The sequence below is a fragment of the Panthera tigris genome, chromosome F3 (assembly GCF_018350195.1).
Source record: "Panthera tigris isolate Pti1 chromosome F3, P.tigris_Pti1_mat1.1, whole genome shotgun sequence".
Taxonomy (NCBI): domain Eukaryota; kingdom Metazoa; phylum Chordata; class Mammalia; order Carnivora; family Felidae; genus Panthera; species Panthera tigris.
The window spans coordinates 56,746,090-56,758,678 of record NC_056678.1 but is presented as its reverse complement, the minus strand read 5'-3'; the positions used below and the strand labels follow the sequence as shown (position 1 = coordinate 56,758,678).

Here is a 12,589-nt window from a genome sequence, read left to right as displayed (position 1 = left end):
ATGTCAGCACCTGCAAAATCACAAGCTTGCCTGAAGGATAAAATGAGATAATAAATGTGAAAACTATTTAAAAATGTATTATCCCAGATTTGAACTTGAAGAATAATGTTTATTGTTATATATTTTACATCTTCTTGCATTCCCACATCTCTTCTAAAACTTAAAAAAAAAAAAAAAAAGAATTATCCCTCTCCTTGAAAACAATCAAACTGGAAAAGTTTAACTTATTTGAGGTCCCCAAATTTGTTTCTGGACAGAAGCCAATCAACTGAAATAATTTTCTAAGCTTTGCTAGGATATTTTCAAAAATCTCAGCGATGATTCTCTGATTTTAAGAGATGAGGTTAGATATAACATATCAATTATTTAAGCCAATTAGTTAAATACCTTCAGGTGAACAATCATCTGAACATGAGGCATTTCGTGAGTGACAGTCAAACCAAGTAAATAGCATCAGACACAGCAGGTGTTTGAAGCCTTAGGCAGACTCTGTTGTTTTGTTTTCCAGTTTCTGAGCCTAAAATATGGTGCTCCCCCTACATCTCTTAGTTCTGACTGCAGCTGGCGGATCTTAGTGTAACATCCTGACTTGAACCCACTCGGCTTCTCCTCTCACTTCCTGTTTGTGTCCTCTGTGTGGAACCAGGCCCAGGTTTAGACAAACAAAATGATTTCTAAATCCACAGCCTTGTTCTCCCTCTCTCTCTCCCTCCTAAGCACATGCTGTTTTCTGTGATCTGTGATCAAGGGAACACTTTAGCTACACTCCATTTACAACACAAAAAATTACCTACCATAATCAAGGAATAGTCTCAGCTCTAGGGGAAAGGAGCCGTCAAAATGCATCACGATGGACACATGTCCACCTTGTAAAGCTCTCAGTAGAAATACATAGGAAGAGTGCATGACCCCTTGTGAAATTAATTGTCCAAACTGGGGATTACAGAGGATTAGGAGGGAGTAAATCTACGCTGAGCTATGCTGTCACTGCTCTGTCAGGACAGAAAGAGCCCTGTTTTCAAGCACCGGTGCCTTTCTCAGATGTTAGGTTTGTTTTCACCTCCTTATACCTACAGTTGAAACCCTCCAGTTTACTTTTTTGGTCATCATAGTTCATTTTCTCTTGGACCTGGACAGGAATGAATATGAGAGTCATCGGGGTGATTTCACAAGTTTGTGGTGCAGTGTGGTATTGATGTGATAAAAGCCATTCACCCCCAACACCACCATTGGGACAATGACAAGGGTGAGACACTTCAAATTCTATTCCTGAACTCTTGTAATTCATAGTGAAGGCTGCCACGTCCTGTATACGTCCTTTGGGGAATTTCCACTTTCACCCACCCTTTCTTTACTTCCTTTTTGCAAATCAAAGTCCTTGTGTCATGTAGAAGTGAGACTGACCGACTTTCCCATCCAATGTACAGCATGATCCCCACTCAAAGCAAAATCAATCTTTATTTGTCATTCTCCCCAGAGGCCTTTAAGGCTGTATTATTATGTGTGTGCAAATATGGTGATTTGCACATGGCCCCACCCCCAGTGGCAAGACAGGGCTCCGCCCTCAGGGGCAAGAAAGAAGCTAAACCACGTGATCTAAGTCCACCAACCAGTCAAAGTTTCCATTAGGATGCTGGAAGGGTTTTTGCTCAAACTGCCCTGTGGCTGACTCAATTCTGTGTCTTCAACAATGGATGCTTTTATAAAGAACATGTTCCTGGATTTTTCGTTTTTTGAATCCACTGCAAAGGTAAAAATTGATTTCCTTCGCTGCTTTTTCTTAATTCCAAATAATGCTGTGTGTACCGTTGCCACCTCAATGAGCAGGAAGACCATAATTTACCAGATGTGAGGCTATTAGCCCTTCATTTCCTGAAGCAATGAATTAGCAACTCTTTTTCCCTGTCACAGAAAATTGTCACCAAAACAGTCCAAGACACAATGGCAAATCCAATTAATGTTTTGTTTCTTCAAGAGGACCCGGCCTAAAAATGAATTGACTGAGTGAGAGGAAAATTGGAGAGGAAATTACTCTCAGTTCCAAGGGGAGGGGGGGGGAGGGGGGGGCTGCAGTAAACGTTATTTAATGTTACATATACCACATCACAAATGTTTCAAAAAATTACAGAAGGATTACCCTTTTCTACTAGTCAAGATGAAAAATCACAGATGATATCTTTGATTTTGCTTGCTCCAATTTTCTGGAAGAAAAAACTTCAATGTCTCTTTTGAAAAAACAACAGCAGAAAGGTGAAGTTCAAGGGTTCAAGACTGTTTTAGTTGGAGTGGTGTTTGGGGGACAAAGAGTAAAGCTAGAGTCTGGAAACTTGAACTTTAAGATGAGCTTAATACTTTTAATTTGTGTTTTATTTTATATTTCATATTATATCCAATTTTCTGTGAATAACTTAATGTTTATGATGGTTAATAACTTGAGATGAAACATACATTTTGTTTACCTGTAGCTTCCCTTAATAGATAGTATATTCTTGACCTACTCTATAGAAATACCCTTAAGATTTATGTAGATTTATAATTTGCTGTTAGAAGAAAACTCTGAAATTGACTTTGCTATTTTCACTTAGTGAAATAATGGAAAATGGATAATGAAAAATGTACTTAAAATTTGATGAGAATAATGTAGATTAGAGTGAGCACAATGTAGTCCATGTTTCCAAATACATAGAAAATTATGGATACATTTCCCTTGTTTGTGCATTTAGTTGATAGTCATTTCTAAATTATATGAGATTACACTGGAGATGTTTAAGGGGTGAAGGACAGCCCTTGTCCTTGAGGAACTTGGGACCTGGTGGAGAGACTAGAGGGGTGTCCCCGAAGCACGTGGAAAATAATTATCAGGCAGCACACAGAAGAGCAGGGCCAGTGTAGTAGCTACAGACATTGAAGTCAAGGACATGTGAAATGAGGAAAACTTGCTGTGGGCTAAGAACAGTCAGGAAAGTCTTGATTTATTCCCTAAGAAATTTCCCAAAGTAAGGAAGAGAAAAGTGGGTGGAGGTAGGAAAGGAGAGGAAAATTGAGAATATATGCTGAACACCATCTCTGAAAATCCCAATATCTTCCTTTAGATTTATGCACAGGTTCTCATGAGATTGAAGGGGCAATGAGAATTATTTAGAAGAAGTAACTTTTATTGATGAAACAACACTGAAGAAAAGAGTTACTCTTTGAAGAATAGTATATAAAATTCATAATAATAAAATCATTTGTCAGCCTGAAACAAGAGGTGAGCATATGAACTTTTAAAGAGTCTTTATGGATCATCTTACATGAAAATGTTAAGGAAAATACATCCCTTTGCTGGCTCTTGAAGACTATGAATCCTTGAAATGAAATATAGGAAATAGAACTCACTTCCTAAAACATGCCAATTCCACTTAGATCCTAAAAGATGCAAAAGTAGGTCTTTCACGCTTCAAGTTTTCTTCAGGTAAACGGTGAGGTAAATGGCCACATTTTCTATTTGTAATTTCGGGGTCTCCTCCTGGGCCCCAGTCTCACCTCCTGCATGAATTAGTCAGGCTGTTGTTCCTCTACATAAGCAGTGACCATTCCCCTCTGTATGTATACGGCATTGCTGGTTTCCGTGCCTGGAGTTATTGACTCTGCTGTCGCACTGTATTGCATTTTCATTCAGAATCCTTCGAGATCTGGTTCAAATTCGATATCCAAGTTCTTCCCCGTCCCTTTTCAGCCAGCTAGTCAGCAACACTTCTAAAACACATCCAAAAAAGCCCTGTAAGAAGTACAGAAAGGGAGGAGGGGAATATATAGCTCTCGCTTACAGAGAAACAATTCTGTTCGAAGTGAAAAAACTTATAAAGGGAAGACTACTTTGGAACACGTGTCCAGCAGCACAACATGAGCCCCAAGGAAAAGCATAAATACTGAAGGAATTAGCTTATTCATTTGGAACTGAAAATGTCCCACCTCCTTGGTCATTAGCCGTTTAAATCTATCAATCACACCAGCCAATTGAATCTTCCTTAGCTGTCATCATCATCAGGTGCCTAAGGAAAACACAAATAAATCAAAGTCAACACACTTTTATTTATTTATTCAGAGTTTAGGGGGAAAATGATATCACAATGTAAGTTCTGATTATGAATGAAGTATATTGAAAAAGTCTTACATCAAAAACTGTGTGTTGGCAGTTCCCCATGACATCATAGGATAGATACAAGAAGGATCTTATGTTGACACAAACTACTATTTTATTGCAGTTGTAGCAAATAAGTTAAGTCTCCTCTTAAGGACTTTAACAAATATTTACCTTTTCTAGGCAATTACTTAACTTTCCAATTATCCAGAAAGTGAGCTCATGTGGACAGCAAAACACACTAAATGATCTGAACACATGGTATTAAAACTCAGAGAACTTTTGTTCTTTGTTTGTTTGCTTGTTAATATTGAATAAGGAGGTACAGACTTGACCTTAAGCATTTTTTTAATTACAAAGCTTCTTCTTTTATTTGAAACGAGCTGTACACTCTGCTCTCATAATCCATCCACCCATTTAAAAGCAGGTTTTCAACTGCCACAGTCATTAAACTCTAGCAACCTGGGAAAAGACATAGCTATACTATTTTCACATGCTTAAACTATCCAGAATTGATTTTTGTCTGTTTGTTTTCATTCCTGGGAGAATGGGTTGCCTGTGGTCACCAAGGCATTCTCCCTAGGATTCCATCATTGCTCTTGGTAGAATTTTCATTCTTTAGAACATTGCGAACATAATCAGTACTGGCTTGTTGACCATATTACTTGATCAAGGTCAAGTTGGATATAGAGTCATTTATGGATCTTTTTTACTAATCTCTTTTCCAAAAACATATAGAACCCCTTATTCAAAGATACGCATCAGAACATCAGGATGAAAGAGGGCTCTACGATTTCATTTGTATTTACTGTAAGATCTAGGAATCTGGGTTCATGGATTGAGATCTATTCCAGCCTCCTGGATCACTGATGCACCTACTAGGCATTTAGGTTCCTGATACTAGAGTTTTCTCTGGAATCTTTCAAGATAATCTCTTTTTCTTTGACTTTCAATAGTTCAGCTATGGTGTGTCTAAGTAAAAATCTCTTTGGCATTTGTTTAGTTTCTCAGATCCATTGATAAATGTTTTTCATCAAGTTTGGGATATTTTCAGCCAGTTGTTTCTTCAAATATTTGTCATGTCCTTTTCTTTCTCTCTCCCACTGGGATTCCCCATTACACACAGGATTATTATGATTGGTAGTGACACACGGGTCTCAGGATTTGTTTAATGTGTCTTCAATTGTTTTTCTTTCTGTTTTTCAGCTTGGATAAATTTTTTTGATCCATTTCCAAGTTCAGTAACTCTTTCTTCATTCATGGCAAATCTGCTGTGGAATCGATCTCGTGAATATTTTGTTTTGGTGGTTGTATTTTTCAACTCTAGAAGTTTCGTCTGGTACTTTTTAATAGATTTGACTTCCTTATCAGTGTTCCCTCTATACTGAATCATTATTAGCATATTTTCTGTTCTTTAAAATTTTTTTGAACATTATATAATACATGCTTTGAAGTCTTTATCTACTAAATCCAACTTATAGGGCTTCACAGAGTCCATTTTCATTGACTGCTTCTTTTTCTCCCTGAGTATTAGTCTTACTTTTCTGCTTTTTGCATGTTTCATTATTTCTTATTGAAAATTGGACATTTTAATTTTTTTATGTTTATTTTATTTTTGAGAGAGAGAGAGAGACAGAGAGACAGAGCATGAGCGAAGGAGAGACAGAGAGAGAGGGAGACACAGGATATGAAGGAGGCTCCAGGCTCTGAGCTGTCAGCACAGAGCCTGACGTGGGACTCAAGCTCACGAACTGTGAGATCATGACCTGAGCTGAAGTCGGCACTCAACTGACTGAGCCACCCAGGTGTCCCTTGGACAGTTTAGATAATATAACAACCCTTGTTCTAATTTTATTTTTATCCTGGGTTTTTCTGTTGTTGCTGGGGTTTTTTGCTTACTTTCCCTTTTATTTTATTTTTAAAAATCAACTAATCTAGGCTTAATCTGCAGAAACTATCATCCCTGCAGTGTATGGCTACTGATGTCTCTTCTCAGAGTTTAAAAAATATATATATTATTGTCCTTTTTGAGTCTGCCTTCCTAAAGTAACCCCTGTGTCTGTACAGTTTAGTGGTCAGTCAATGAGATTGGCACACATTGTGCTCAAACACCTCATGGCTACACTGCTCCCACTCTCTGTTAGTGGATCTGTGTTTGGTTTGGGTAATCCATTCCAAGTCTGGGCCCTTTTCATATCTGCCTCCATTCTTACTTTTTGCTGGGCCCTCTGAGGTCTCCTCCTCATGAGTACAGGCTTCCAGACAGCCAAGGATGCATGGAATGCTTATCAAGGCCCTCAATGGCTATCTTATTTCCAGAATCTTCCTGTCTAGCCCTCTGGTATTCCACTACATCCCAACAGAAACCAAAACCTCAGGCTAGTAGAGCTACAGTCTTGTCTTTTCTCAGTTGCTTCTGGGCCTGGGTTTTCCCCCCTTCCACTCCAAATAAAGGTAGCTTCCTTCAACAGCAAACCTGCTGGTTTTCACAGACTGCTTTGCTATATATTTCCAGTTCACTGGATTGATTATTTTTGTCAAATTTGTCCAGCATTAAAGTTGTTTTAGAGAATCCGGATTTGTTGATCTCTTCATTCCTCTATACCTGAACTGCTACATCATTCCTGATACTAGAATCCTATTCTTTGCAAGAGATGTTAAAGGTTTACCTGTGGTACTGGGTGTCATTCCTTGGTGGGAGGTCGCTTATACTGCCCTGGAAAAAGTCGTCAGATATCAAGGCAGTAAGATCCTAACAAGAGTCTAGTAAGGAAAGAAAGGGACTAGCAAGTTAGTTTCACAAAATATTAAACACAAACATTAGCTCACCATATGCCTGAATTACCTGTATGGTCTTTTAACTGACCATAGTTTTCTAATTCTTTTCAGGGCACAACCAGAAAAGTCCAAACGAAACAAAACAAAAAATGATATGCTTTTAACCTCGTGGAGCTGGCCTCCTGGTCAGGAAGATGGAAAATGCCTAAAGAAAAATGTCTTCAGAAGAGAAACACTTTAGCAAACATGAACGAGCGGACGTGCATTCAGCCCCATTCATGCTGTGGAGATTAGCACAGGCTAGGCCCCAAGAAAAAGCTACTCCCGTCCCACTGGTTTTTGAAAGGGAAACAGAATCTCTATAATAGTACTGAATAAGGGAATAAAGAGCAGTTGCAAGTACGTACAAGACAGGGTAAGACTTTCTTTTCTTTTTTGTTTTCCCTTAGCATGGTCCCACTCAACTTCTCCAGCAGAGTGAAGTATGGGCTTTGGTTTTACTCTGCTATTCTTTAATCTGGACTCTGCTAGTGATGTGGGGAGGTCTGAATTTAGACTTTATGTTTCATTTTTCATCAGCCATATCTAAGCTGGAGATTTATACTCTATCAGACCTGAACCATCAGCCAAGCATTCTATCTCATGTAAGTGATTTTTTAAAAATCAAGGATGGTTAGGTGCCTTTATGATTTTTTCATTGTGTTTCTATTTCCCTTTATTCTTGAAATGATAAAATGGCAAGAGCATATTTAGAAAATGATGTCTCTGTATCAGAGAGATTTTCTGTTTCTTCATGGTATGATGTGTTTATAATTATGATTTAGGATATATTTATAATCAAGATGCCCCACACAAAGTAAAAAACTCAGATTATCAGTTTAAATCGCTAGGAATAAAAAATTGGATGGGCAAGGTAGGATGTGCTCGAATCATTCCTTAAGCTGACATGTTTATAAAACAAAATCATTATGTCATAAAGTCAGTATAGATTTATTGGCCTAAAGGTAAAACACAAAGAAAGATCTTTTAAAAGTGGCCACTAAAATATCCTTGTATTAAAGCATAATTAAGATATTAATCACATTTTTGGTCCCTGGTTGTTTATCCCTCTGAGTAAGAAAACTGAGGTGACTATTATTCTGTCAGGTTGTGCATTACTACACTGTTTCCACTACCTGTGAAGTCTGCAAACTGAATCACCTTAAAAGAATTAGTCACTATGTTGAGATTTTTTTCTTTGGCCCGTCTCCATGCCATGTTTTGCTACTGCTCTAAAGCATTTCCTTATTCGATGGTAATAAAATAAGTTCAAAATATATGCTGTATAAGTAAAAGCAGCTAGTTTGATTCATGCTTCTCTTCTACTCCCCAAAAGTGGCAAGCAACACTCTCCCCCTCTTCCCTGCCCTCAACCCCAGGAAACGAGACATTTTTCCCTTTCTCCTGCTCATGCCCTCCATTCCGATACTCCTTCTTCTCTGCCAATAATCTCCAGTATTCCCATGCAGGTAAACCTGTGCATACGCCGCCTTTCCTTCCCAATAAGCCCTTAGAAGATCCTGCCAGCCATATCTTGTCACAGACGTAAACCTGGTAACCGTGTTGACTGACCGCATCACCTATCGGCAATCAGCCAAAGGAAAGGGGGCTTAATTACAATGGAAGTAATTAGGTTGGGAATAAACAATTACTTCACAGGCAACCTGGACCACATACACTGCTGCTGAGGCCCAGGAGCACGTTGGGGGCCAAGTCATAAATCCTATAAAGCCTTCTGCACTTAGTACAGCACCTAACACAGGGTAGGTTGTGGATTTAATAAATATTTGGTTAATGCATAGTTGAATAAAGTAGATGGGTGACTAAAGAATAATGAAGCCTCCTTTCATGTGAAATTGTAACTATTTCCCTGGAATAATATAGTAAAACACCTGCCTTTTCTTAGGAGTCTGGACCAGACCTCTTTCAAAATCTTCTTCTGGACTTTGTAAATGGAATTCTTTGTTTTTCATGTATCAGTTCATCATAAGTTTTTAAACCAAAGCCTGACAGTTGTTTCTCCTTTCATTTGGAGCAAAAGTATAAGTACTTAACAATAGCCTGTAAGACCCAACATGAACCCACCTGGTTCTTCCCTTCCTTGCCTTTCCAGTGTCAACTTTCACTGCTCTCTCTTGCTCCCTTCCTCCACCCACGTTGGCCCTTTCAATATTTCTTGGATTCATCAGGCACATACTTGTCTTTGGGCCTCTGTGCCTACTGTCCCATCTGCTTGGTGATTCTTCCCAGATACGCACATGGCTCATTCCTTACCTCCTTTGAATGTCACCTTTACAGGCAAGACAACACTGACCACCTGGCTAATACCTACCCTCATGGATCCTGTTACACTTCTCTGTTTTTTAATTTCCTTAGCATTTAAACCATCTCCTAATACAATGTATAACTTTCCTGTTTATCGCGTTTTTGTCTGTCTCCTGTGCCCCACCTGTACCCCCAAGCTAGACGGAGGGCAGGAATTTTTGCTCACTGCTATGCCTGTAACAATGCCAGGGACACAGTGGGTGCTCAATAAATAGTTGTCAAATAAATTGTTGGTTATTGGATCAGTAACTATATTAGGAGTTCGAAAACTAGAATGCTGTGTTTTAGTTGTTCCTAAACCTGGCTACATATCAAAATCACATGAAACCCTTGATGAAATAGATTCCCTGGGCCCCACCACAGAAAACTTAATTTAAATAACTTTGAATCAGGTTCAGAAATACATTTGAGAGCCCCAGATGATTCTGATGGAGCCCCTGTTTGAGAGCCCCTGAATGGAGAAGGAAAAAACATGACTTTGGAGTCATATCTATCTGGCTTCAATCTCCTCTCTGCAGTTTACTAGCTGACTGGGTGATCTTGAGTAAATTACCTGTTGACACTTATTCTCTAGAAGGCTTTCTTCATCTGCAAAATAGGAACAAATATTTAGTGATTCATGACCAAACAAATGAAATAATCAGAGGTCCTCAGAGGACATATCATAAGCAAAGGAAGTAGCAAAACGCTGAACCATAAGAGACACTGAAGGGGATATTAATGTCCGAGTCGCCCCTAGGCATAGCTGCATCTCACAGATAAGCAGAGGCATATTCTTTCCACATTTCAGTTTTCTTGGTTTGGCAAAAGCTGAGCTTACTGGGGCTTCATCCAGACTCGAACTATTTAATCTCTGTACTTGAAGTAGATAAGAGTTGGCTAAAGCTGGCAGATTATTTTGTTGTTGTTATTGACTTTGGCCAGTACTTCCATGTCATTGGCTCTTTGGAAAATGTCCTAAGTTTATGTGATGGGTACATTTTGATATAAGTAAGTAAGTGGTATATTGCCAGGGGTATTAACGAATGATTGTGTTTGAAATGATCCTGTGTTCTCTTGACTCTGATTGTGTCACTCCAGAGGATTCCTCTTAGGGTTTGGGAAACACAAAAAGAGAATTCATGCCCTGCTTAAGAAGAAATGCCAGGGGTTTATGAATGCTTACACAAAAACTAGTTTTCCTGCAACTTTGAAGTTTGTTTTCAAAGAATAATTGTAGTGGTCTTTTCCAGCTTAACTAATGTATCCCTAAGTTCCCTTTGATCTTTCTCTGACATAGCCAATAACAGGGACCATTTTTAGAGAATTATTTATCTTTCGCATCCTTTCAGTTTTATTTGCACACTTGCACACGCAATCTGCTTTACAATGAGGTACTTCTTTGTAATTGTTTTGGTCATTCTATAGTGGACTGTTGAATATGTAGTGTATCGTGACTTAACGTTCCCTTGCTTATATCCATGTCTTTGGAAACTCTTTGATGTAGAAGCAGGTATCATATTCTTTCTTTTAAGACTTTCATGAGACCTGGATCCCTGACTTCAACAAAAGAAGAATGTAATAAGCTTTTATTGTTTGAGTGATTGGCTTACCGGTTTTAATACATGTAATCAAGGAAACGAACGCCAGCTAGAAAATTATAGAAAGTGCTACGTGTGCCCCAGGTTCACACGCATGCTGAGTCAGCCCTCTGGGCATACCTTTTCTTTTGGCCAATTTATTGCCATTAACACCCTTTATTTAAGAACAAAAGAAAGTAAAATTAGCAGAAGTGAATTGAGATTTTCAATATTAACTTTTAATACAAGGACAATTGGCTGCTTGAGAACAAATATTAATATGCCTGCCCAAACCAACAATAAATTATATATATTTTAAAAGGTTGTTGGCATTGCAGTGTGCATAAGGCACTGAACTCATAACTGGCACTACTGTTTTGGCCCTGTGACCAGTTTGACATCAGGGACTTATTTTCCAGTTTTTTCCTCTGAGTTGTTATAATCATTTGCTCTGGTGGAATCTAAACTGAACGGCATGCACAATAAATGTGCTCCCTCCTGGAGCTCACACAGGCATTGTAAAATGCAAAGGAAAACAGTGGGAGACATTGAAGTGGTTCACACACTGACCTTTTAAACACCAAATAGGAGAAATGAATATCTAAAAGGCCAGGTTAGCCCAGAATCCCACCCACACTACTCCAGACTGCCCACCACCCAGCCCAAACGTTCATGTCTACGTGTCACGTGGAGACAGACTCCGAGATAAAGGGATCAGCGGGAGTGATAGGTGTACAACCATCAGTGTGAAAAACCAATTTCTCTTTCTTTCTCTGACACCATCACTAGTAATTAATATTCAGCTGTTATTGACCCGTTTACCAATAATGTGTGATGCAGGCTTGGATATGGGCTGGCTCTTGAAAGACGCTGGTCCTGAGGATATGGATAGCAGTATTTAAAAGAAAAGAAAAACATGGGTAGCTGGTATGCATAAATGATCATTTTCACTTACAAATTGAAATATGTGAACTTTCATATGTAAGTCGTTATGTGGACAAAACTTTTCCTTCTCTTTAGGATACATCTAGGAGTGGATGCTGGGCTAGCAGTTAACTCTATGTTTCATTCTTGAGGATCTGCCAAACTTCTCCAAAGCAGCCGCACTATTTTACATTCCCACCAACGGTCTTTGAAGGTTTCTAATTTTTCTACATCTCCTCCAACACTTGCTGTTATGTGTTTTTTATGATAGCCATCCTAGCGAGTGATAGCTCTTTGTGGTTTTAATTTGCATGCCTGGTAAGTCGCTTGGAAGCCTGGAAGATTTTTCTTTATTAGCCTATGAGTTCAGCAAGTTTGTTCAGAATATGACAAGATGTGTCTTGTGCCACATTGGAACACATTGAGCCTGTCTAAGCTTTAGGTTCAGGTCTTTCTTCAATATGGAAGAAACTCATTTTTATCCTTGATAAATTTCCCGTGTTAAATTATTTTCCCTCTTTCATGGGTTTTATTTCTTATGCTGGAATGTATTCTCATGCTAGTTTCCTTGATCTACTCTCCAGATCTTGCACATTTTATCTGATAGTATCATTTTTTTTATATTTTTGCTCTTTGCTTTGAAGTATTTATTCATTCCTTCATATTTTAAAATTTAGCAATAGCTTCAGACTAGCACAACCATCCAAGTGAGAACGACTGAAACCCTGGACACCTTTAAAAAGCAGATCTAAAACACTAGAGAACTGGCAAGGCCGCATGAACAGGTGGGAACAAGCTACAATGCTGAAGGGAAGAACAGAAAGGTGAGTGCAACACCCAT

At 38.7% G+C, this 12,589-nt stretch overlaps 1 long non-coding RNA gene across 2 annotated transcripts; it reads right to left on the bottom strand.

Annotated features, from left to right (window-relative positions):
- Positions 1–3,244: 3,244 nt before the first annotated feature.
- On the bottom strand, positions 3,245–4,602 carry LOC122235987. 2 transcript variants are annotated; one of them, XR_006214185.1, is made up of 3 exons: positions 4,157–4,602; positions 3,955–4,034; positions 3,245–3,760 (listed from the first exon to the last, which is right to left on the bottom strand). It is a non-coding gene; the product is annotated as an uncharacterized LOC122235987 (long non-coding RNA). The 2 variants fall into 2 exon arrangements; XR_006214184.1 differs by having other exon boundaries at positions 3,245–3,738.
- Positions 4,603–12,589: the final 7,987 nt, after the last annotated feature.